A 27,315-nucleotide genomic window follows, 5' to 3' on the forward strand; every position below is an offset into this window, starting at 1 on the left:
TTTGGCTGACCTCATAAATTTGTCTCTCCCATACGCCTATTCCATGCTAACATGCAAGCTGTGATCCTCACCAACAGAACCATCGCAGTCAAGACTCAGTGAAGACTGGGGTCAAACAAGGCTGTGTGTCAACACTGCACCTCACCTCCTGCAAACTATCCATTGGCATGGAAATAATTTAAAGAACAGACAGGAAACTGTTTAACCTACACCGCCTTTAATTCAAAACCAAAAATCACTCCAACGTCAGTCATTGAGCTCCAGAATGCATTTGACGTTGGTTCGTGTGCTCACTCAGAAACTGAGCTCCAGGTCACTGTCGACTCCTTCTCTGAAGATGAGAAAATGGGCCTTTCATTAAACACCTAGAAAAGAAAGATTTCCTTCCAACCAGATCCCACAACTCAACACTCCACCCCACCAATAGAGCAAGATCCTAAAATGAGTGGACCATTTTCCATATCTTGAGAACCGCCTCTCGATGAAGTCAGACATAGACAACAAAATTAATCATCGCCTCCACTGTACTAGCTCAGACTTCAGTTGACTGAGGAAATTTGAGGACCCATATTTGCATGCTGCTCCTCAGCAACCTCAATGGAAAACACAGCATTAGTTTTCCCATGTACACTGGAAACACCCAGTTTTACCTCACCATCACCTCTCTCTCAACTTTCCTCCACTGTTGATAAATTATCAGGCTGCTTATCGAACATTCAGCACTGGATAAGCAATTTCCTCCAATTAAATAATAGGAAGGCTGAAGCCATTGTTTTTGGTCCCTGTTCTGAACTCCATTCCCCAACTGCAGACTCCATCTCTCTGTCTGGCTGCAGTCAAAGACTAAACTATACAGTTTGCAACCTTGGTGTAATTTGACCCCGAGATGAGCTCCACCCACATATGTGCGCTTATACTGTCTATTTTTACCTCTAACATTGCCCTGCTTCACCCCTGCCTCAGGTCATCTGCCGCTAAGACCCTCATTCATTGTTACCTTTAGACTTGACTGTTCCAAAGTACTTCTGGCTGGCGTCAAACATTCTACCCTCAGTAAACTTGGGGTCATCCAAAACCTAATTGCATGTGTTCCTAATCATACCAATTCCTGATCGCCCATCACCCCTTTGATCTCTGACCTACACTGGCTCCTGGTCAAGTGATGCCTCGATTTTAAAAATTCTCATTCTTGTTTTCAAATGTCTCCATGGCCTCATCTTTCCCCACCTACAATCACCTCCAGCCCCACAACCCTCCAAAATGTCTGGGCTCATGAAACCCTGGCCCCTTGAGCATCCCCAATTTTAATTGCTCTACCATTGTCAGCTGTATCTTCCATTGTCAGCTAAGCCCCAAACTCTTGGATTCCCTCCAGAACCCTCCCCAACTCTCCTTCCACCTTTAACATGCTCCTTAAAACCTACATCTTTGATAAAGCTTTTGGCCATCTGCCCTAATATCACCTTATCTGGCTCGGTGTCTAATTTTGCTTTCTAACACTCCTGTGAAATGAGATGGGACGTTTTATTATATTAAAGACACTATATAAATAAGATGGTTTTGCAGGAGCCTACCAGTGTAGTCTAATGATCTGTCAACCTGCTTCAAAACCAGCATTACACCAAGTTCCAGAATGCTGCTTTGTCTGTTTTCCAAAGATGACTGATTTCCCACACTCCAAATCAATGAACATTAAGAACTTTAGAACTGCTCATAAACTATTTAACATTCCCCATATAAAATAAGACTATTAAAAGCCAGCTACATTCTTGAAATGAACAGACAGTATGGGTTTTGCAACAAAAATTCAGTGGTTTATGAAAAATAAGTAGAGAGATTGTACAACTTGCGTGTCAAAAGTATAGATAATAGTTTGTTTTCTGTAACCCACTGCCCCCTAGTGTACATTCTATTTAAACCAGAGAGTTCTATTGTACCTTATTTTCTTAAAAAAACCTTCAATTTTGCACAAACTTTGGTTGCAGAGCACTGCAGAGTGTTGTACGAGGCCATATTAACTGACCCATCTGAAATTACCAGAGAGGAAAATCTTCAATTTAAAGTATCTATTTTTTAAATAAAGCACGTTGAACATGTACAATTTAAAGGCTTGTACTGTATTAATTGTTTGAAAGGCAGGGTCATAGAATATTTAAGACTGATTTAGATAGATTCTTGATTGAGAAGGGAGTCAAAGCTAATAGAGGATAGGAAGGAAAGTGGAGCTGAGGCCACAATCAGGTCAGCCATGATCTTACTGAATGGCGGAGCAGGCTTGAGGGGCTGAATGGCCTCCTCCTGCTCCTAATTTGTATGCTCATAAATATATTAATTGTAAATATAAAGCAGAAAGCTTACTTTAAAGAGAACTGCTGGAGACACCCAGGGTTACACCCATCTTTATACATCTTGTTTGACGTTTGTAAAAATCTGTCCTTGGAATATTTCCTTAACCTCCAATACATATGCTGCTTGTTCCAGAATTCAATTTTGCAACTCTGGGTAGCTTGGGGCGGGGAAGTAGGGGGTGGCGCGCCATTACCAATATTTTTGCTCAAAACCATTACGCACTTACACATTTCCCAAGTATGTCTCAATTACTGTAGATTGTTGAATATTGCATTAAAAGTTCAAAATATATTTAAATTATTCTACTTCGAAAACATCATGAGCATAATTGTGAACTGAATGGACCAGTATGCTGTCTTTTCACGTCTGGAGGCCTGGGTTAAAATCCTGCTCAAAAGATGGGGTAAAAGTTTCTAATCCCTACCAGCTGCAGGGGTTATATTATAAATGTATTTGAGCAGTAGCTGAAGTTCCTAGTGGGCACAGGTCCAAACTAAGAAAAATTCAGCATAATCTGGTTACTTTTAAGGTTAGGGTTAATGCATTTTCTGGTGCAGGGTAGGTATAGGTTCCTCTGCAGCCAACGATGCTGTACTTGGTCAACACCAAGAACAGGATGCCCAGTATAGGAAAGTGGTTCATTCCAAACACTAACACTCACTTTGAGGAAGGTAAAATATTTACCAAAACAGAATAAGTGTTGACACTAGAAATCTTAACTGGTCACCCTACAGCTCAAGGGTGTGCAGGCTGACAGGGAATGGATGACTGCCAGTCAAGCAGGACCAGGCAGGTAGTGCGGGAATCCCCCAAGTGCACCTTGCTCTCCAACCACTATTCAACTGGGGGCAGAGGAACCAATTTTGGGGAAGTTGGGAGCTTCACAAGATGGACAGGTTGCACCTCAACAGGGATGGGACCAGTATCTTGGCAGGAAAGTTTGCTAGTGCTGTTGGAGAGAGTTTAAACAGTTTAGCAGCAAGGTGGGAATCTGAGTGTAGATTCAGAAGGAAGGAAAGTGAAACTGGAAACAGAAAGAAGAATAAATGGTAGGTTTCTGAGTAGTGTAGAGGAACAGAGACACCCTGGAGTACATGCCCACAGGTCTCTGAAGGTCACAGTACAGGTAGGTAAGATGGGCCACTAGGCATACAGGATGCTTTCCTTTATTGGCCAAAGCCTAAAGTTTAAGAGCAGGGAGGTTCTGGTCAAACTGCATAAAACACGAGTGAGGTCACAGCTAGAGTGTTACATACAGTTCGAGTCATCGCACCACAGGAAAGATGTGATCACACAAGAGAAGATACAGAGGAGGTTTATGAGGACATTGCCAAGAATGGAGAACTTCAGCTATGAGTAAAGACTGGATAGGCAACGGTTGTTTTCTTCAGAACAGAGGCAGCTCAGAGGAACTTGAATTAAGGAGCATAAAATTATGAGGAGCCTAGATAAAGTGGATAGGGAGGGCCTATTTCAGCAGAGGTCAATAAGCAGGGATACAGATTTAAAATAACTGGTAGAAGTATTATGAGAGGAGTTGAGTAATTTTTCACCCAGAGGATGGTGGGGGTCTGGAACTCTGTCTAAAAGGAGTGAGGAGTGAAACCCTCATTTCATTTTTTTTTAAATTAGGAGATTAACTTAAGGTGCCAGAACCTACACGGCTACGGACTGTTACAAAACATGAACTTAACATGTTCCAGGTGGAGGCCAAGGACTCCAATTCACAGCAGATCCAAGAGTTCTAGCGTATGCGCAGAACCCGGCAGGGTGGCAGGCTGCATACATCCCATTTTAGTTTTTTCCTCTTTTTTTTGTTTGCAGCTAAAGGTTCAGCCATCTGGGGTATCAGTAGGGTGCCCGGGTGGCAAGAAAACAGCAATCACGGGGCCCAATATGATGCCATAAAAAGGGAGGGCTGCATGATAGAAAGAGGACTCAGGTGATCGAGAGGAGGAGGAACAACCGGGGGCGGACCCAAAGAGAGAGAGACACTACCAGGTAAGGAATCAGTGGGAGCAGGTCACCAGTAGGAACCACCAGGGAGAGAAACCACTGGGAGGGGAGCAATGGGAGAGGTTCCAGCAACGTGAGAGATGCTGTGTGCTGCCTACATCAGGCAGGGCTCAGAAAAGCACTGGAGAGCTGAAAAGGCAGCGTAAGATTGCTGACTCCATGCTGCAGGTTGTTGGTGCAAAGTTAACACTTTGGAGCTGTGGTGTTCTGCTTGACATGGTGAAAGAGCTGGAGTTATGCCCGTGAGTCGGTGCTGGAGTGCAGCCTTGGTAAGCCAGTGGAACAGAGTCTCAGGTGAAGAGCAACTTTTGACGGAATTCGGAGGCTAGATCTTCAAAAGTGAAGACTTGATCTTCAAAAGTGAAGACTTGAAATCCCTTGAGAGGGAGACAGTTTCATAGAGATTGTGTAGCTCACCGTGGACACTGCCGCCTGGGTGTGCTGCTGAGAAATCCGTGGGATGAGTCTTGGTCACATCTGCCATTCATTGTGCCGTGTGGTGTGTACATATTAGTATTACCACAATTACTTCTAATGCCCTTTAATGCACATAATTGAGATCCTGTTCTATGATAATCTTTAAGTACTCAGATTCTCACTTTACATTTCACTAATCACTGTATCCCAATAAAGCTTTCATAATAAAATTACACATTTGTTCTTCTAAATAGCCTGTTACCTCCAATAACATCTCAGCTTGACTGAGAAATCTTTAGCAGCTGTGATCTGCTGAGCACATTCACCCTGAGCCATCACTGGGTTGTCTGGTGCCTTCGCTGAAAGCTTGAGTAACATGACCAAGACAACTTAGTCAGAATTCATATTCAATCTTTTGCCAAACTGCTCATGTTTTCTCAGAGTTGCCTCCATTGCTTCTGAAAGTGAAGGTGAGAATGACTGCCTCTGACATCAAGGCAGCATTTGACTGAGTGTGGCATCAAGGAGCCCTAGCAAAACTGAAGTCAATGTGAATCAGGGGGAAAACTCTCTGCTGGTTGGAGTCAAACCTAGCACAAAGGAAGATAGTTGTGGTTGTTGGAGGTCAGTCATTTCAGCTCCAGGACATCACTGCAGGAGTTCCTCAGGGTAGTGTCCTCAGCCCAACCATCTTCAGCTGCTTCATCAATGACCTTCCTTCCATCATAAGGTCAGAAGTGGGGACGTTCACTGATCATTGCACAATGTTCAGCACCATTCGCAACTCCTCAGTTACTGAAGCAGTCCATGTCCAAATGTAGCAAGGCCTGGACAATATCCAGGCTTGGGCTGACAAGTGGCAAGTAACATTCGTGCCTCACGAGTGTCAGGCAATGACCATCTCCAACACGTGAGATTCCAACAACAGAGAATCCAACCATCACCACTTGATGTTCAACGGCATTACCATCACTGAATCCCCACTATCAACATCTTGGGGGTTACCATTGACCAGACACTGACCTGGACTACCATATAAATACTGTAGCTACAAGACCAGGTCAGAGGCTAGGAATCCGGCAACAAGTAACTCACCTCCCAATTCCCCAAAGACCCCCCACCATCTACAAGGCACAAGTCAGGAGTGGGATGGAATACTCCCCACTTGTCTGGATGATTGCAGCTCTCACAACACTCAAGAAGCTTGACATCATCCAGGGCAAAGCAGCCCACTTGATTGGCACCACATCCACAAACAAACATTCACTCCTTCCACCACCGACGCACAGTCGCAGCAGTATGTACTATCTAAAAGATGTACTGCAGGAATTCACCAAGGCTCCTTAGACAGCACCTTCCAAACCCACAAACACCACCATCTAGAAAGACAAGGGCAGCAGATAGATGGGAATACAACCAACTGGAAGTTCCCCTCCAAGTCACTCACCATCCTGGCTTGGAAATATATCGCCGCTCCTTCACTGTTGCTGGGTCAAAATCCAGGAACTCCCTTCCTAATAGCACTGTGGGTGTACCTACACCACATGGACTGCAGTGGTTCAAGAAGGTAGCTCACCACCACCTTCTCAAGGGCAACTAGGGATGGGCAATAAATGCTGGCCCAGCCAGTAAACCCACTTCCCATGAATGAATAAAAGAAAAGCTCAACACCATATGGATAAATCAGTCTGCTTGATCAGTACCACAGTCACCACTTAAACATTCACTCCCAGCACACTGTGACATCATTGTGTACCATTTACAAGACGCACTCCCAGGTTCTCCACCAAGCCACACACCCTCCTGACTTGGAAACCTAATCATTTCACTGTCACTGGGTCAAAACCTGGGAATTCCCTGCCTAATAGCACTGCAGATGCATCTACACCATATGGATTCCAGAAGCATAAGGCAGCAGCGCACCAACACCTGCTCAAGGGCAACTAGGGATAGGCAACAAACTCCGGCCTTTCCAGCAACACACACATCCCATAAATAAATTTTTTAAATGTAGAATTGTATTGCACCTTTCATTTCAGTTCGTGCCGCAGAACTGCCAATTAGGTAGTTTTGGCACATAGTCACTGTTGTAATGAAGGAAATTAATGTTAGTATTTGAATCTTGAGAAATTAGGGGTAAAAAAAGACCTTTTCAAGTGCCTGACATTCTGTCTGGCAAAAATATTTGCCTATGTCACAAATGAACAAGTGGATCGGACCTTCACTTAGAGTGGGGCTTGAATCGATAACCTGACTTGGGAGAAAGCACAACTAACTAAGCAGAGGTACTGCAGAAAACAGCCGTACACTGAATGATATCCATAAACTAAAGCCACAGAACAGTTAAATGAGCAACTTTTATTTGCTCCCTCACCATTGTTAGTGACTACCAATCAACATCTCCAGTCCAGAAAATTAACAATTACAAGTGTGGAGTCTCAATCCTTCAGGTAAAGAATTATTCTGGCTATTCAAAATGTCAAATTTAAGTTTTAATTTTCTTACTTTGCCTTTTGTTCCCTTCATCCAATCTTTCCTTCCCTCTGCCTCTCTTTCTCTACCTGATTTGACATCTATTTCACCAACTCTTATTCACCCTTCTTCTCAATCTTTAAATCTAATTGGTTAAACAGATGCGCAAATGTAGAGAATACAGCATATTAGATTGAAATTACACATAAATCACTGCTTCACCTGAAAGGCCAAATGCAAATTAAGTGACCGTTTTGCAGAATACCTCTGTTCAATCCACAAGCATAACCACAGGCTTCCAATAGTCTACCATTTTAATTCTCCATCTTGCTCCAACTGACTCTGTCCTTGGCCAACTGCAGTGTTACAATGAAGTTCAACGCAAGCTCAAGGGACAGCACTTCATCTTTTGATAAAGCTAGGGGCTGCCAAACTTTGGGTTGCACACCCCCCACGATGGGGTCCCAGGAGTTACACTGAGGTCATAAGTTCTCCCTGCTCTGAGACAGCAATGGAAACTGGGGAGAAGAGATTCTGGTAAGAGACTCCTTGACTCACTGGATCCCTGTCACCAAATAGCAAGGGCAACTGGTGAGTCCAAAGTACCCTTTAACCTTAGGAGCGAGTGCTGAGAGGGCCTAGGATACTTGTGCGCTGACTTGGCACATGCAGAGGTCAACAAGTGTAACTCAGTCATTGATTGCACACAGAGTGCGGACCTGGGTGAGAAGGGCAGCAGCGGCAGGAGAAAAACCGGCAGCAGAGAACCCCTTCAACCTGTTTCTACCCGTCAGAGACGAAGTGTGACATCAAAGGAGAACAGGTAGGTGATTGATGGGTGTCTCTTCCATGTCTCTTTTGATTGGCCAAATGGTTTAAATAAAAGTTGTTCATTTAACTGTTCTGTGGCTTTAGCATATGGATATCATTCGGTGTACAGCTGTTTTCTGCAGCAGCTCGCCTTAGTTGGTTATGCTTTCTCCTCCCAAGCTAGAAGGTTATTACAGCTGAAGAGTACAGTTAAGAAATTAATTTGTAAAATATTTAAAATCCAAATTAATCAATTAAATAGAATAGAGATGGCTGGGCAGGCAATGTGTTGCAGCTGTAGTATGTGGGAGCTGGTAGATGCCGGTGTGATCCACGGTGACCACATCTGCAGCAAGCGTCGGTTGCTCGAGGAGCTTCGGCTCAGAGTTGATGAGCCGGAGTCTGAGCTGCGGACATTGCGACACATCGGGGAGAGGGAAGAGCTACCTGGACACTGTTTCAGGAGACAGTCACACCCCTGAGATTAATTACATCAAATTTGGACCGTGGTCAGGGACAGGAGGGTGTGACTGTGAGTGAGGCAGGTGTGGGGATCCAGGATTTAACCTTGGAGGAGCCTCAGCCAGTGCCCTTGTCAAATAGGTATGAGGTTCTTGCTCCTGGTGTGGACAAGGGTACGGACTGCAGGCAGGATGAGAGAACTGACCACAACACCATGGTACAGTGCGCCATTCAAGTGGGGGGAGGAAAAAGAAATATAGTAGTAATAGGGAATAGTATAGTTAGGGGAATAGATACTGTTCTCTGCAGCAAAGACAGAGCCCCGAAGGCTGTGTTGCCTGACTGGTACCAAGGTTAAGGACATCTCTTTAGGTTGGAACAGAGCTTGGAGTGGGAGGGGAATGATCCAGTTGTCGTGGTCCACGTAGGTACCAGCGACATAGGTAGGACTAGGAAAGAGGTTCTGCTGAGGGACTATGAGTAGCTTGGGGCTAAATTAAAAAGCAGAACCACAAAGATAATAATCTCTGGATTATTACCTGTGCCATGTGCAAACTGGCGTAGGGTAAATAAGATTAGAAAGATAAATGAATGGTACAAAGACTGATGTGGGAGAAAAGGATTTTGATTCATGGGGCACTGGCACCAGTACTGGGGAAGGAGAGAGCTGTTCTGTTGGGATGAGCTTCATTTGAACCATGCTGGGACCAGTGTCCTGGTGAATCATATAACTAGAGTTGTAGATAGGACTGTAAATTAATTTGGGAGGGGGGGGTTAATCGAAGGGAAGTTTAAAAAATAAAAAAGGAAACAAGAGCGCAGAGGTGCAGGGTAGTGAAGAGGTGAACGATAATCCAAGTATGACAGGAAGGGGCAGAAAATATAAGCAGAAGGGAGAGCAGAGAAATTAGAACCAGAATGAGTAATAATGGTAAAAAGTCAAAGCTTAAGGCTCTTTGTCTGAATGCACACAGCATTTGTAACAAGATAGATGAGTTGACCGCACAATAGAAATAAATGAATTTGACTTGATAGCTAATGCAGAGACATGGTTGCAGGGTGACCAAGGCTGGGACCTCAATATTGACGGGTATCCGACATCCCGGAAAAATAGGCAAAAAGGAAAAGGAGGCGGGGTAGCTTTGTTAATAAAGGAAGACATCAGTGCGGAGGTGAGTAGTGATAAAGGTGCAATAGATCATGATGTTCAATCAGTTTGGGTGGAAATGAGGAATAGTGAGGGGAAGTAGTCACGGGTGGGAGCTGTCTATAGGACCCCAAAGAGTTGCCTCACTCTAGGACAAAGTATAAATCAGGAAATAATGGAGGTGTGTAAGAAGGGCGCTACAATTGTCATGCGTGATTTTAATCTGCATATTGACTGGACAAATCAGGTTGGCAGGGGTAACATGGAAGACAAATTTGTAGAGTGCATCAGGGATTGTTTCACAGAGCGATACATTGCAGAACCTACCCGGGAACAGGCTATTTTAGATCTAGTAATGTGTAATGAAGTGGAATTAATAAGAGGTATCGTAGTTAAGGATCCTCTGGGGGGTAGTGATCACAACGTGGTAGGATTTCAAATTCAGTTTGAGGATCAGCAACTTGGGTCTCAAACCAGTGTCTTCAACTTAAATAAGGACAATTCCAGAGGTATGAAGAAAGAGTTGTCTAAAGTGGGCTGGGAAAATAGACTAAGGAGAAGGTCAGTGGATGAGCAGTGGCAGACATTTAAGCAAATATTTCATAACGCTCAGCAGAAATTTATACCGGTCAAAAAGAAGGACTTGATGAGAAAGATGAACCACCCGTGGTTAACAAAGGTAGTCAAGGAGAGTATTCAATTAAAAACTAAGACATACAAAGCAGCAAAAATTAGTGGTAGGCCAGAGGATTGGGAATTTTTTTAGGAACCAGCAGCGGATGACTAAAAAGCTAATAAAGAGGGAGAAAATTGTCATGAAAGTAAATTGATAAGAAATATAAAAACAAGCAGCAAGAGCTTCTACGGGTATATCAGAAGAAAGAGAGAGTGGCTAAAGTAAGCGTGGGGCCCTTGGAGGATGCAACTGGAGAACTGATAACAGGGAAATGGCAGATAATTTAAACCAATATTTTGCATTGGTCTTCACAGTGGAGAACACTATAAACATCCCAAAGATATTAGATAAGCAAGAAGCTTATAGGAGGAAAGATCTTGTAACAGTCAATATCACGAGGGACAAAGTATTTGACAAACTAATGGGACTAAAGGCAGACAAGTCACCAGGACCTGATGGCCTGCACCCAAGGGTATTAAAGGAAGTGGCTGCAGAGATAGTGGAGGCATTGGTTGAAATATTCCAGAACTCACTAGTTTCCAGGAGATTCCCAGCGGATTGGAAAACCACTAATGTGACGCCCCTGTTCAAGGAAGGGAGACAAAAAGCAGGGAACTATCGGCCTAACATCTGTCGCTGGGAAAATGCTAAAGTCCATTATTAATAAAGAAATAGCAGGACATTTAGAAAAGCTTAACGCAATCAAACAGAGTCAACATGGTTTTGTGAAAGGGAAATCATGTTTGACAAATTTGCTAGAGTTCTTTGAGGATATAAGAAGCAGGGTTGATAAAGGAAAACCGGTAGATGTAGTGCATTTGGATTTCCAGGAAGTATTCGATAAGGTGCCACATAAAAGGTTATTGCACAAGATAGGAGCTCACAGTATTGGGTAATGTATTTGCATGGACTGAGGATTGGTTAACACACAGAAGACAGTTGGGATTAATGGGTCTTTTTCAGGTTGGAAAGACATAATTAGTGGAGTGCCACAAGGATCAGTCCTAGGGCCTCAATTATTTATTATCTATATTAATGACTTGGAGGAGGGGGCAGAGTGTAACGTATCCCAATTTGCTGATGATACAAAAATAGGTGGGAGGGCATGTTGTGATGAGGACACAAGGAATCTGCAAGGGGATATAGGTAGGTTTAGTGAGTGGGCGAAAACTTGGCAGGTGGAATATAATGTAGGAAAGTGTGAGGTCATGCACTTTGGTAGGAAGAATCAATAGGCAGACTATTACTTAAACGGAGAGAGTGCAGCACAGAGGGATCTGGGTGTTCTTGTGTATGAAACACAAAATTAGCATGCAGGTACAGCAAGTAATTAAGAAAGCAACTGGAATTTTGGCCTGTATTGCTAGGGGGTTGGAGTTTAAAAATAGGGAAGTCTTGTTACAACTGTACAGGGTGTTGGTGAGGCCGTACCCAGAGTACTGTATTTTGGTCCCCGTATTTAAGAAAGGATATACTGGCATTGGAGACAGTTCAGGAGAGATTTACAAGGCTGATTCCTGAGATGAAGGGGTTGACTTATCAACAACGACTAAACAGGTTCGACCTTTATTCATTGGAGTTTAGAAGAATGAGGGGTGATCATATTGAAACGCACAAGATTCTGAGGGGGCTTGACAGGGTAGATGTTGAGAAGATGTTTCCACTAGTGGGGAAATCTCGAACTGGGGCACTTGCTTACAGAATAAGGGGACACTCATTTAAAACTGAGTTGCGAAGGAATTTCTTCCCTCAGAGGGTAGTGAATGTCTGGAATTCTCTACCCCAAAGAATTGTGGAGGCTAGATCAATGAAAGTATTTAAAGAGGAGGTAGATAGGTTTTTGAAATATCAGGCAGTTGAGGACTATGAAGAGCTGGCACGAAAGAGGAGTTGAGGCCTGGGGCAGACCAGTCATGATCTTATTGAATGGCGGGGCAAGCTTGAGAGGCCGAATGAGAAACGACAGAATGCTGCAGTATATAAGATTTGGGTGTCCTTGTACACGAAAAACAAAAAGCTAGCATGCAGTACAGTAAGTGATAAGGAAATCAAATGGAATATTGGCCTTTATTGCAAGAGGACCAGAGTATATATAAAATGGTGAGATCATACCTAGCGTACTGCCTACAGTTTTGATCTCCTTACCTAAGGAGGGATAGACTTGCGTTGGAGGCAGTTCAGGTCGATTCATGAGATGAAGCATTGTCTTATGAAAGTTGAGTAGGTTGGGCCTATGCTCATTTGAGTTTAGAAGAATGAGAGGTGACCTTAGTGAAATATACAAGATCCTGAGGGAGCTTGACATGGTAAATGCCGGGAGAATAGAGAACATATCCCTCATAGGGGGATCTAGAACTAGGGAACATAGTCTTATGTTAAGGCGCTGCCCCTTTAGGACAAATGAGGATTTTTTTTATTTCAAAGGGCCACAAATCTCTGGAATTCTCTACCCCAGAGAGCAGTGAAGGCTGAGTCATTGAATATATTCAAATCTGAAAGAGACAGATTCTTGAACTTCTGCGGTATTCAGGGGTTATGGGGAACAGGTAAGAAAGTGGAATTCAGGCCAAGATCAGATTAGCCATGATCTTATTGAATGGCAGTACAGGCTCAAGGAGCTAAATGGCCTCCTCCTGCTCTTAATTCTTATGTTCTTAATTACTGCCAAGCAACCTCTCTAACAATGGAGACTCATACCTTCAGTTAATTATTGCGGATTTTTTTAAAAATTAAAACATATTCTTTGTTTCTCATCTCTCCCTCTATCCCATCTTTCGTTCCTGTTTATTTCACTTTTTGTATGTGATTTGCCATTGAATTAAATGTTCAAACTCATACTTCCTAGTTCAGATTGTGTGACGGATTCTTCAATTTGATTGGTTAAGACGACAAAACAGCCTGGATCCTTCAATCAGCAGCAATGCAGAGACATTAAACGTTGACTGCATTTAGAACCGACAATGCAAATGGTGGCATGGCGCAACCCTGATGAAGCCACGGCCCCTCTGATGTGAGGAGCCCAAGACACACCCCTGGAGATTTGACCTCAACTCCATTACAGGCAAGTGGTTTTTAACGATGTCCATTTTTTATTTGATCTATTTTCAATCTCATTTCTCTCCCGGCACCATTACCCACGCCCTCTGACCCTGGCTCTGCTCCCAGCAGGATCAGCAGCGTCGGCTCCCACAGAGCCCATTCAGGTGCACCACAACTTCCGGATTCAAGCATGAGTGGGCCTCCAAGATGTTGCAGTGCCATCGCAGCCGCCAATCGTAGTGAACTTCTCAGCGTTCGCCACTATTGGGACTGCAAGATTCAGCCATTTTTGCTTGTTCTGCTCACACTGGTCTCAGGTCTCCTGTAAAGAGCACCATGTCCTTTTGAATTCCAACCACCTCAAGTTCCAGTACAGAAGTACATAGAATGCCTCTGGGCAAAGTCCTGGCAGCCACTGCCTGCAGAATCTAGACCAGTGTGCTTTTAATGCATCAGCACAATTCAAGGACTATGGTTTTAGGATTCTATCAACAACTCTTGGTTCTGTATATGCCCAACCAAGTCTTGGACATGGCTGAGGGAAGGCTCTAAAACCTGTTCCATTTTCGAACATGACAAAAAGTTTGTCCTGGCTGACAACCCATTTCGTACTGTTAGGCTTTAAACTCTTAGTTGCTCACACAATTGAAACTTAACAATATAACAAAGGCAAAATATTGCAGATGCTGGAAATCTGAAATAAAAGCAGAAAATGCTGGAAAAGCTCATCAGGTCTGGCAGCATCAGTAAGAGAGAAACACAGTTAACACTTTGAGTCCGTATGACTTTTCTTCAGAATTGAACAGGTAGAAATGTGATGGATTTTATACTGTAGAACGGCAGGTGGAATAAGTAAAGCAAAGTAGGTGGTCAGGGATAGGTGGGAGTTCAGGAGAGGTTTGACAAAGATGGCATAGATACAAGACAAAGGGAGTGCTAATGGCAGTGGTAGTATAAAATCCATCACATTTCTACCTCTGTTCAGTTCTGAAGAGTCATATGGACTTGAAACTTTAACCGTCTCTCTCTCCACAGATACTGCCAGACCTGAGTTTTTCCAGCATTTTGTGTTTTTATTATTAAAACTTAACACTCTTACTCCTTCAAAGCCACAAACCGATTCCACATTATCTTCCTCCTCACCACATCTCACTCTGTTAAGCTCAAAACTCAACACATATTCTAACTGACTTAATAGCAGAAATGTTCACCTACTTCAGCCTTTACACCCCAAGTCTGTTCCAGACTTGGCAAAACTTAATTATAACACTTGGCATAATCTAATCACTATATCCTCATTTAGCTCATCTTTTAGACATCTTAAAATTATGTGTACCAAGAATTAAGTTAAGCGTAACACAAGCGCTTATGTGAGTTTTACAATCTCTCATCTAGGGTGCAAACACCATATTATAATAGCTACTGAAAACTTAACCAGTTTCCCAAAAACTATATTTTCTACTGTTGAACTGTAGAACAGAACTGATGGCAGATATACATGATGGAAGCCAAGCTGTAAGGGAAAACCCCAATTGCTGGACACAACAGCACATTTGGTTACCCTTTCAGCCCTATTTAAAAATAACATATCAGCAGTTAAACACATGCTTCATTTCCTAAACTTGCATAGATAATAGCCTCTTATTGACACAGACGATAAACAAGTCTCAAGCTGCAGCCAATAGCAAATCAACAGCCCAATTTTCATCACATGCAATGCAAAACAGTTTATTGATTCTCTATTATTTATTTTGCCTTCTGCCCAAGATGAACTTATGACCCACTTTTTAAAAAAAAAGTTGACATCAATTCCTGCCTTTATAAAATTCTCAAAGTCGCCTCCTTTTGTTGCAAAGCATTGCTATTGCATCACAACATACTGTTATACAGTAACGCGAGCAAACATGTGGCTAGAGATATCAAGAATTCCTGGGGTAGGAATAATCCATACTAAAGTGGAACAGAGTCCAAAGTCAGAACTAATTTTGACAGAGTCTGTGGAAGAGGGTTGAATGAATAAGTAAGGACAGGGGTGGGGCAAGGTGAAGAAAGAATAGAATAAATAGATGGATAAGAAAATTAGCTTCAGGTCTATAGTAATGAGGCAGAAAAGTTGAAAGAGGTTAAACATGCCAACTAGTAAAGTTAAAAATCAGGACGCAGGAAGATTAAAGATCAAAACTAAAATGTACATACAATGTACAGTGCTTAAAAAACACCAATTAGGAAACTTGGGCCATTGGTTAAAATACAAAACACAATGATAGCACCAGGACCTGAAAGTGGGTCCTGCCAGATCAAGATTGGGAATTAATTTACTTGAGTGTAAAACTTTCAGGAAGGCAGAGGGCTAGTGACATTAACTAGGGACACCATCGGAACAAGTGGAAAGATTTCAAATCATGAGATGGTTCAAAAAGAATGCCTGCGAACAAGTTAAGGAATAGCATGCACTGGGATACATCATTTGACAGGGAGTATACTGACTGCTAAATAATAATAGAAAGAGTGAACAAAATTTGTAGTTCTAAGTATCTAAACATGGACGGGAGGGGAGGGGAGAGAATGTTAATGGCGCAAAATAAGAGATAACTCATCCTGTGTTAAATATGTTGTGATTCAAAAAAAACGAAGAGGGCACTTCTTGACCTGGATATGAATATGAAGGTGAGCTAAACGTAGGGGCCTGTCCGCTAAACAACGACTACTACGCAGTTAAGTTCACTCACGAATAGAAGTTACTTAGAGAGATGGCACTAAAGTTAAGGTATACAAATCACAAGAACCTGATGGTGTAATACAGAAGGTAGCTCGGGATGAAATACTGGAGGTGCAGAAATTTTCCAAAATTCTGCAGATGGAAAACTGGAGGGGAACAAATGTGATTAATTTTATTAAAAAAGAGCAGAGATAAGCCAGGTAATTTATAGATCTGGGGACGGTGCAGTGGTAATGTCTCTGGACTAGTAATCCAAAGGCCCCGACTTAAAATCTCTGGACGTAGGTTCACAATCTCTCAGTGCAGAAGAGGCCCTTCAGCCCATCGAGTCTGCACCGACATGTGAGAAACACCTGACCTACCTACCTGATCCCATTTACCAGCACTTGGCCCATAGCCTTGAATGTTATGACGTGCCAAGTGCTCATCCAGGCACTTTTTAAAGGATGTGAGGCAACCCGCCTCCACCACCCTACCAGGCAGTGCATTCCAGACCGTCACCACCCTCTGGGTAAAAATGTTTTTCCTCACATCCCTCCTAAACCTCCTGCCCTTCACCTTGAACTTATGCCCCCTTGTGACTGACCCTTCAACTAAGGGGAACAGCTGCTCCTGATCCACCCTGTCCACACCCCTCATAATCTTGTACACCTTGATCAGGTCGCCCCTCAGTCTTCTCTGCTCCAACGAAAACAACCCAAGTCTATCCAACCTCTCTTCATAACTTAAATGGTTCATCCCAGGCAACATCCTGGTGAATCTCCTCTGCACCCCCTCCAGTGCAATCACATCCTTCCTATAATGTGGCAACCAGAACTGCACACAGTACTCCAGCTGTGGCCTCACCAAGGTTCTATACAACTCCAACATGACCTCTCTACTTTTGTAATCTATGCCTCAATTGATAAAGGCAAGTGTCCCATATGCCTTTTTCACCACCCCACTAACATGCCCCTCCGCCTTCAGAGATCTATGGACACACACGCCAAGGTCCCTTTGTTCCTCAGAACTTCCTAGTGTCATGCCATTCATTGAATGCTTCCTTGTCAAATTACTCCTGCCAAAGTGTATCACCTCACACTTTTCAGGGTTAAATTCCATCTGTCACTTATCTGCCCATTTGACCATCCCGTCTATATCTTCCTGTGGCCCAAGACACTCAACCTCAATGTTAAACACCTGGCCAATCTTTGTGTCATCCACAAACTTACTAATCCTACCTCCCACATAGTCATCTATGTCGTTTATATAAATGATGAATAATAGGGGACCCAGCACAGATCCCTGTGGTATGCCACTGGACATGGGCTTCCAGTCACTAAAACATCCTTCTGTCATCACCCTCTGTCTCCTACAACTAAGCCAATTTTGAATCCACCTTATCAAATTACCCTGTATCCCATGTGCATTTGCCTTCTTTATAAGTCTCCCATGTGGGACCTTGTCAAAGGCTTTGCTGAAATCCATATAAACTACATCAACTACACTACCCTCATCTACACATCTGGTCACCTCCTCAAAAAATTCAATCAGATTTGTTAGGCATGACCTGTCTCTGACAAAGCCATGCTGACTATCCCTGATCAAACCTTGCCTCTCCAAATGGAGTTAGATTCTCTCCTTAAGAATTTTCTCCAATAGTTTCCCTACCACTGACATGCGACTCACTGGCCTGTATTTCCCTGGCTTATCTCTACAACCCTTCTTAAATAGCGGAACCACATTAGCTGTTCTCCAGTCCTCTGGCACCTCCCCCGTGGCCAGAGAGGAATTAAAAATTTGGGTCAGAGCCCCTGCGATCTCCTCCCTCAGCAGTCTAGGACACAAATCATCCGGACCTGGAGATTTTTCCACTTTTAAGCCTGCCAACACTTCCAATACCCTGTCACTCCCTATATAAAGGTGCTTAAGAACCTCGCAGTCTCTCTCCCAGAGTTCGATACCTTCATCCTCATTCTCTTGGGTGAAGACGGATGTGAAGTATTCGTTCAAAACTCTACCGATGTCCTCTGGCTCCACCCATAGATTGCTCCCTTGGTCCCTAATGGGCCCTACTCTTTCCCTGGTTATTCTCTTCCCATTGATATACTTATAGAAAATCTTGGGATTTTCCCTACTTTTACCAGCCAGAGCTTTCTCATATCCCCTCTTTGCTCTCCTAATTGCTTTCTTAAGCTCCACCCTGCACTTTCTGTACTCCACTAATGCCTCCGCTGGTTCACATCCCACCAAAGCAGCTGGCAGAATTTAAATTCAATTAATAAATCTGGAATATCAGTAATGATGACAACTATAACTGATTGTTGTAAAAACCCATCTGGTTCACTAACATCCTTTAGGGAAAGAAATCTATCATCCTTACCTGTCCTAGCCTGCATGTGACTCCAGACCCACAGCAATATGGTTGACTCTTAATTGCCTTCTGAAATATCCTAGCAAGCCACTCAGTTTCAAGGGAAATTAGGGATGGGCAATAAATGCTGGCCTTGCCAGTGACACCCACAACTCATTAAAAAAAAAATTAAGTCTTGATTTAGTGGTAAAACAGAATTCAAGAAGCAGAGAAATTATGTAAAACTTATGTAGAACCTTGGTTAGATGACACTTGAAAGTACTGCTCAATTCTGGTCTCCATTTCATAATATGGATATAGAAATATTGGTAAGCAAAAGAGCAGAGCTTGCATTCACATAGCACCTTTCAGTGTCTCAGGATGCCCCAGAGCGCTTTCCAGCTAATGAGGTACTCTTGGAGTGTCGTCACTGTTCTAATTAATATGGAAGATATTTCCACTCGTTTGGAAGTCCAAAACGAGGGGCCATAAATACAAATCTAATAAATTAAAAAAGGAATTCCGGAGAAGCTTCTGTACTCTTGTTGGAACGTAGAAATCAATGTTAGAATGTTGCTACCACATAGGAACAGGAGTAGGCAATTCAGCCCATCGAATCTGCTCCACCATTCAATTAGATCACGGCTGATCATCTACCTCAATGCCACTTTCCCACAACATCCCCATATCCCTTGATGTCATTAGTCTCCAGAAATCTATCAGTTTCTGCCTTGAACATTCTCAACGATTGAGCTTCCACAGCCCTCTAGAGTACAGAATTCTCAAGATTCACCACCTTCTGAATGAAGAAATCCCTTCTCATCTCAGTCTTAAATGGCCTAACCCTTATCTTGAGGTTATGTCCCTTCGTTTTAGTCTCACCAGCCAGGGGAAACATCTTATCTACCTCCACCCATCCTGTCACGCCCTGTAAGAATTCTGTAAGTTTCAATGAGGTCACCCCTCATTCTTCGAAACTCCAGGGAACACAAACCCTGTCTTCCCCAATCGCTCCTCATAAGACAATCCACCATCCCAGTAATTAATCTGCTGAACCTCTGTTACACTCCCTCTATGGCAAGTTTATCCATCCTCAGATAAGGCAACCAAAACTGTACACAATACTCCAGGTGGGGTCTCACCAAGGCTCCATACAACAGCAGCAAGACATGTTTATTCCTGGACTCAAATCCCCCTGTCATGAAGACCAACATACCACTTGCCTTCCTAATTGCTTGTTGAACCTGCATGCTAACTTTTAGTGACTCATGAACAACTCAGGTCCCTTTGGACACCAACACTTCCCAACCTTTCACCATTTAAGAAATATTCTGCCTTTCTGGTTTTCATACCAAAGTGAATAACTTCGCACTTATTCACATTATATTACATCTGCCACATTCTGGCCCATTCACTTAGCCTATCCAAGTCCTCTTGAAGCCTCCCTGCATCCTTCTCACAACTTACATTCCCACCCAGTTTGGCGTCATCAGCAAATTTTGAAATATTACAATTAGTCCCCACATCCAAATCATTTATATAGATTGTGAACAGCTGTGGACCTAGCACTGATCCTTGTGGTACCCCACTAGTAACAGTCTGCCATCCTGAGAATGATCCGTTTATTCCTACTCTCTGCTTTCTGTCCATTTACCAATTCTCAATCCATACTAGTATATTTCCCCAATCCCATGGGCTTTAATTTTATTTACTAACCTCCTGTATGGGACCTTATCAAAAGCCTTCTGAAAATCCAAATACACCACATCCACTGGTTCTCCTTTATCTATGCTGCAAGTAATATCTTCAAAAAACCGTGACAAGTTTGTCAAACATGATTTCCCTTTCATAAATCCATGTTGACTCTGCCCAATTTTACCATTCTTTTCTAAATGTCATTATCACGTCCTTAATGATAAATTCGAACATTTTCCCCACTACTGACATCAAACTAACAAGTTTTTGTTCTCCATTCTCCCTCCTTTCTTAAACAGTAGGGTCACATTTGCTACTTTCCAGTCTGCAGGAACCTTTCCAGAATCTACAGAATTCTGAAAGATAACCACCAATGCATCCATTATCTCTCTAGCCACATTCTTCAACTGGGATAAAATGGATAAAATTCATCTGGTCCAGGGGATTTATCAACCATCAATCCAGTTAATTTTTCAAGTACTACCTCTTTACTAATACTAATTTCTTTTAGTTCCTCAGTTTCACAAGTCCCTTGGTTGCCTTGCATTTCTGGGAGATATTCTGTATCCTCTTCTGTGAAGGGAGGCGCAAAGTAACTGTTTAGCTTCTCCACCATTTCCCTGTTCTCCACCTATAATCAGTCCACATTTGTCATGGCTAATCTTTTCCTTTTCACATACCTAAAGAAGCTCTAACAATCTGCCTTTATGTTTCTCACAAGCCTGCATTGATATTCTCTTTTCCCTTTCTGATTCAGTTTCTCGGTCCTCCTTCGCTGGGTTCTAAATTGCTCCCAATCCTCAGGCTTACCACTTTATCTGGCATCCTTATAAACGACTTCCTTTGATCTAATGCAATCTTTAACTTCTTCTATCAACCACAGTTGATTTACCTTACCCTTTGGGTGCTTGTGCCTTAAAGGAATGCATATCTGTTGTAGGCCATGTAGTACTTCTTTAGATACTAGCCATTGCCTGTCTACCCTCAAATCTTTTACTGTATTTTCCCAATCCACCATCACCAACTTGCCCCTCATACCTTCACAATTTCCTTTCTTCAGATTTAAGACTCTAGTTTCAGATTGAACTATATCACATTCAAACGTAATGCAAAATTCTATCATAGTATGGTCACTATTTCCCAAAGACTCCTTTACAGCAAGGTTATTAATTAGCCCTTTCATTACTTAACACTAAATCCAAATTAACCCGATCCCTACTTGGCTCCTTAACATACTGTTCGAGAAACCCATCCTGTACATGCTCTAGGACTACCTCCTCCATAGCATTAGTGATTTGATTAACATAAAAGCAAAAAATGCTGGAAAAACTCAGGTCTGACAGCACCTGTGGAGAGAAAGACAGAGTTAACGTTTTGAGTCCGTGTGACTCTTCTTCAGTAATCTGATTATTCCAGTCTGTATGTAAATTGGAGTAGTTGAGACTGCTTAGAAAGATTGCATTAAAGGGGAAGTTAGAGAAGTACATGAGAGAGAAATTAAAAGGATATGTTGATAGGGTGAGATGAAGTAAGACAGGAGAAGACTCATGTGAAACAAACACCAGCATAGACTCATTGGACCTCTGTGTTGTAAATACTATGAAACATGAATACAGCCTATAATGTGCACAACAACTAATGAGCACCTGGAGAAACAATCATAGCCAGTAAGCATGGGTAAAAAGAAGAAAAATAAAAATTAACGTGATTAATATGGATTTTCAAAAAAGTACCCAATGAGACTTATGATAAAAATAATAGCTCACAGAATTAAAGAGAATATGGCCACATTGATACAGAGAAGGTTGCAAAACAAAAAGCAAATATAGGTGAAAGGAAGTTTCTCAGGCTGAAAGATGCAGCAAGTGTTGTTGCATAAAGCCCTGTGTCGTGCCACACAAATTACCCGTCTTAGGAATTGGGCGAACAAGATTGAAATCTATTGATCAACCTAAATACGAGGCAAATAAAGATATGAATGGACTCGCAGGATAGATAGGTAGAAGTGCAGGTTAATGTAGAAAAAGTGGTGATAAATTTTGGACATAAAACGTTAAAGTAAATATTGCTTGAATGATAAGATGAAATGGAAGAAACTTGGTGCACGCAGGCGGTTAAAGCCGGCAGAAGTAGGTTAACACCAAAAAAGTCAAACAGAACCCTTGAACTTATAACTGGAGGTACAGAATACAAAAAAATAACCAATATTTAGCACGTGCAAAACATGGAACTCATTAACAGCATTATGGGAGCTCCTCAACCACACAAACAGCTGCACTGCAAGGCAGCTCACCACCACCTTCACAAGTGTTCTGATGAAAGGTCAGCAATTTGAAATGTTAACTCTCTCTCTCTCTACAGATGCTGCCAGACTAGCTGAGTTTTTCCAGCATTTTCTATTTCTATTTCAGATTTCCAGCGGTATTTTGCTTCTTAAGGGCACTAGGAATAGATAACAAATAACAGCCTTGCCAGCAACACCCACATCCCAGGGTCGAATACATCAAGTCCTTACACATTTTGTGCAAGTTCACACATATTATTGGAGATAAGAGATTGCAGTTTTCCAAAATAAAAATCAGAGCTTTTCCAACAGAGCTAAAAATTAAGAGATGAACAAATAGTGGTTTGAGGCTGAGTGTTAAGGTAAATCAAGGTAAATTGTTTCCACTCATCTGCAAAGCAGTGACAAGAGGAAAAAGAATGAAGATAAAAAAAAGGGAAGAGTACAAAAAAGTCTTCAGATTAGAATTTTGAATTTTCTGTTATGAACTGTTGTTGAAATAGATCCCATAATTCATTTAAAAAGAGTTAGGAGTTGCTTGGAAGGAGCAGTATAAGTACACAGCATTAGTAGAAGCCGTCCATGACCAAATGCAGCAAGACCTGTACTATATCCAGGCTTGGGCTTACAAGCGACAAATAACATTCGTGCCACACAAGTGTCAGGCAATGCCCATCTCCAACAAGAGAAAATCTAACCATTGCCCATGACGTTCAATGGCATTACCTTCACTGAATCCCCCACTATCAACATCCTTAGGGCTACCATTGACCAGAAACTAAACTGGCCTAGCCATATAAATACTGTGGCTACAAGAGGTCACAGGCTAGGAATCCTGCAACGAGTAACTCATCACCTCCTGACTCCCCAAAGCCTGTCCACCATCCACAAGGCACAAGTCAGGAGTGCGATGGAATACCCTCCACTTGCCCAGATGAGTGCAGCTCCCACAACACTCAAGAAGCTTGACACCATTCAGGACAAAGCAGCCTGCATGACTGGCACCACATCCACAAACAGTCACTCCCTCCACCACTGACGCATGCACACACACACCTTACCAGGGCTAGCAGGCAAAGGCTCAGGTAGTAATGAGTGTTTTTAACGCCCAATTTATAGAATCTTACAGCACGGAAAGCCATTGGCCCTTTATCCCTCTGCTAGATCTTTGAAAGAGCTGTCCAATTTAGTCCCATAGCCCCTCTTTTTCCCTTTACCCCAGCAAATTAGCACTCAAGTACATGCTCAATTGCCCTTTGAAAGTTCCTACGGAATGTTTCCATCATTCTTTAAGGTAATGCATTCCAAATCTCCAAAAATAAAATTCTCACTAATCTTTTCACGCTTTTAATTTTTAATCTCTTATTTTAAATCTGTGACCTCTGGTTACTGACCTAAGTGCCCGAGGTAGTTTCTCCCTCCCTGCTCTATCAAATCCCTTCAATTTTGAAACCTATCAAAACAGAAAAGGTTGAGGAGCTCCAACTTCTCCACATAACTCAAGCCCTTCATTCCTGGTTCTTAAACCTCTCCCGTACCTCCTCCAAGGCCCTGACATCCTTCCTAAAAGTGTGCTATTCAGAACTGTACGCCATACTCCAGCTGAGGCCCACCATTAAGATTTAGCATGACTTCCTTTTTTTGGCATTCAGATGCTCTGATTTACAAAGTCAAGCATCCCACATGCTTCCTTAACCAGTCTAGCAACTCACCCTGCTCCCTTTAAAATTTTTACAAATGTGGACCTCCAGGTTGCTCAGCTTTTGCACCCTCTCACAGATTATACTGTCTCCAGGCTGTCCCATCCATAGCGCTTCACACTTATAGACATTAAATTGGATCATCCATGTGTCTGTTCATTTCATCAGTTCATCTACATGCTCCTGCTCACTATTTACATCATTATCAAGTCTTGTATTACCCACAAACTTCAAAATTGTACTCCCTATACCCAAGTCTAGGTATTTGTATACAAGAAAAGCAATAGTCTATTACTTAGGTGAGCCACTATACACTTCAGGCCAGTCAGGAGAAGATCCATTTACCATTACTCTCAGCCTGCAATACCTTAGTCAATGATGTACCTAAATTAGCACCACCCTGATGTAGTGGTATTGTCACTGGGCTGGTAAACCAGAGGTGCAGGGCAATGCCCCAGAGACCTGGGCTCGAATCCCAACACAGCAGGCGGCGGAACTTGAATTCAATAAAAATCTGGAATTAAAAGTCCAATGATGACTATGAAACCATTGCCGATTGTCATAAAAATCCATCGTCCTTTAGGGAAGGAAATCAGCCATCCTTAACCTGTCTGGCCTACATGTGACTCCAGATCCACAGCAATATTGTTGCCTCTGAAATGGTCTAGAGCCAGTTCAAGGGCAATTAGGGATGGGCAATAAATGCTGGCCTGGCCAACAATGCCCACACCCCACGAATGAATTAAAAAAAACCATGTGCTCTATTTCCTATTATTATGCTGTCTGAAAGTCAATGTATCACAACACTACTGCACGACTCTCTATACCTGGTATCTAAAAGAACCCACACAATTTGCCTTTAACAAATCCACGCTGGCTGTTCATTATTAACACTACAGAATAAAACAATCCAAGTTGGAGCAAACGGTTTCGGTGCTATTTGCCAAAAAAATCACCCCAAAATCTAACACCAAGTTACTTTGACAGTTTGGGTCACCTTCACTGGATATCAGAAACAGTAAAGATACTGTGCCAGTAAAACTCTTCTGAAATCACCAAGGGGAGAAAAGCAACAAAAAGTCAAGAGCTTAGAATAAAAAATGATTGACAGTTAAGCAAAGCGTTGCTGCAGCTCAGTATGTGGGTCACAAGGGGCGGGGAGGTCAATAAAATGCAAAGTTAAGCTATGGCACTCTGGGCAGAAACTCTCTGTAGACTCTGTGCTGCACCCATACTGACTTCACATTCACTCCTGCCCTGCTGCAATTCATTGCCCGGGCAATAATTTCAGCAGCTTGCCCAGTCACCACTCTCCACTTTCCAAGGGCTCAGTGGCAGGAGTTTGTCAGCCCACTCCCTCTCCCAGCCTAGCCTGACCCACCAGCCCACAGTCTGATCACCCCTCCACCCCTAGACCAATCCAACCATCTGAGCCCACCCCAGCCTAGCCTGACACCCTGCCCCTCAAACCCTTCCCCAGCCTGTCCGCCCCCTCACCCCCCTCTCCGCGCTCACCCCCCTCACCCCCTCTCCGCGCTCACCCCCCCTCCCTCTCTCCGCACTCATCCCCCTCGCCCTCTCTCCGCGCTCACCCCCCCTCGCCCTCTCTCCGCGCTCACCCCCCCTCGCCCTCTCTCTATGCTCACCCCCCTCGCCCTCTCTCTACACTCACACCCCCCTCTCTCCACACTCACACCCCTCTCTCCACACTCACACCCTCCTCTCTCCACACTCACACCCCCCTCTCTCCACAAACTCACCCCCCTCTCTCCACAAACTCACCCCCCTCTCTCCACAAACTCACCCCCCTCTCTCCACAAACTCACCCCCCTCGCTCCACAAACTCACCCCCCTCTCTCCACAAACTCACCCCCCTCTCTCCACAAACTCACCCCCCTCTCTCCACACTCACACCCCCCTCTCTCCACACTCACACCCCCCTCTCTCCACACTCACACCCCCCTCTCTCCACACTCACACCCCCCTCTCTCCACACTCACACCCCCCTCTCTCCACACTCACACCCCCCTCTCTCCACACTCACACCCCCCTCTCTCCACACTCACACCCCCTCTCTCCACACTCACACCCCCTCTCTCCACACTCACACCCCCCTCTCTCCACACTCACACCCCCCTCTCTCCACACTCACCCCCCTCTCTCCACACTCACACCCCCCTCTCTCCACACTCACCCCCCTCTCTCCACACTCACCCCCCCTCTCTCCACACTCACACCCCCTCTCTCCACAAACTCACCCCCCTCTCTCCACAAACTCATCCCCCTCTCTCCACACTCACCCCCCTCTCTCCACACTCACACCCCCCTCTCTCCACACTCACACCCCCCTCTCTCCACACTCACACCCCCCTCTCTCCACACTCACACCCCCTCTCCACACTCACACCCCCCTCTCTCCACACTCAACCCCCTCTCTCCACACTCACCCCCCTCTCTCCACACTCACACCCCCCTCTCTCCACACTCACACCCCCCTCTCTCCACACTCACACCCCCCTCTCTCCACACTCACACCCCCCTCTCTCCACACACACCCCCCCTCTCTCCACACTCACCCCCCTCTCTCCACACTCACACCCCCCTCTCTCCACACTCACCCCCCTCTCTCCACACTCACACCCCCCTCTCTCCACACTCACCCCCCTCTCTCCACACTCACACCCCCCTCTCTCCACACTCACCCCCCTCTCTCCACACTCACCCCCCCCTCTCTCCACACTCACCCCCCTCTCTCCACACACTCACCCCCCTCTCTCCACACTCACCCCCCTCTCTCCACACTCACCCCCCCTCTCTCCACACTCACACCCCCCTCTCTCCACACTCACACCCCCCTCTCTCCACACTCACACCCCCCTCTCTCCACACTCACACCCCCCTCTCTCCACACTCACACCCCCCTCTCTCCACACTCACACCCCCCTCTCTCCACACTCACACCCCCCTCTCTCCACACTCACCCCCCTCTCTCCACACTCACACCCCCCTCTCTCCACACTCACACCCCCCTCTCTCCACACTCACCCCCCTCTCCCTCTCTCCACACTCACCCCCCTCTCTCCACACTCACCCCCCTCTCTCCACACTCACACCCCCCTCTCTCCACACTCACCCCCCTCTCTCCACACTCACACCCCCCTCTCTCCACACTCACACCCCCCTCTCTCCACATTCAC

General features: G+C 44.1%; 1 protein-coding gene across 1 annotated transcript in view; it reads right to left on the reverse strand.

Moving 5' to 3' along the window:
* hsd17b12a (hydroxysteroid (17-beta) dehydrogenase 12a) overlaps window positions 1–27,315 on the reverse strand; it is a 174,572-nt gene that overhangs the window by 146,641 nt on the left and 616 nt on the right. The gene's annotated exons all lie outside the window — the stretch shown is intronic.

This window comes from Cetorhinus maximus, chromosome 9 (assembly GCF_964194155.1).
Source record: "Cetorhinus maximus chromosome 9, sCetMax3.hap1.1, whole genome shotgun sequence".
Lineage (NCBI taxonomy): Eukaryota > Metazoa > Chordata > Chondrichthyes > Lamniformes > Cetorhinidae > Cetorhinus > Cetorhinus maximus.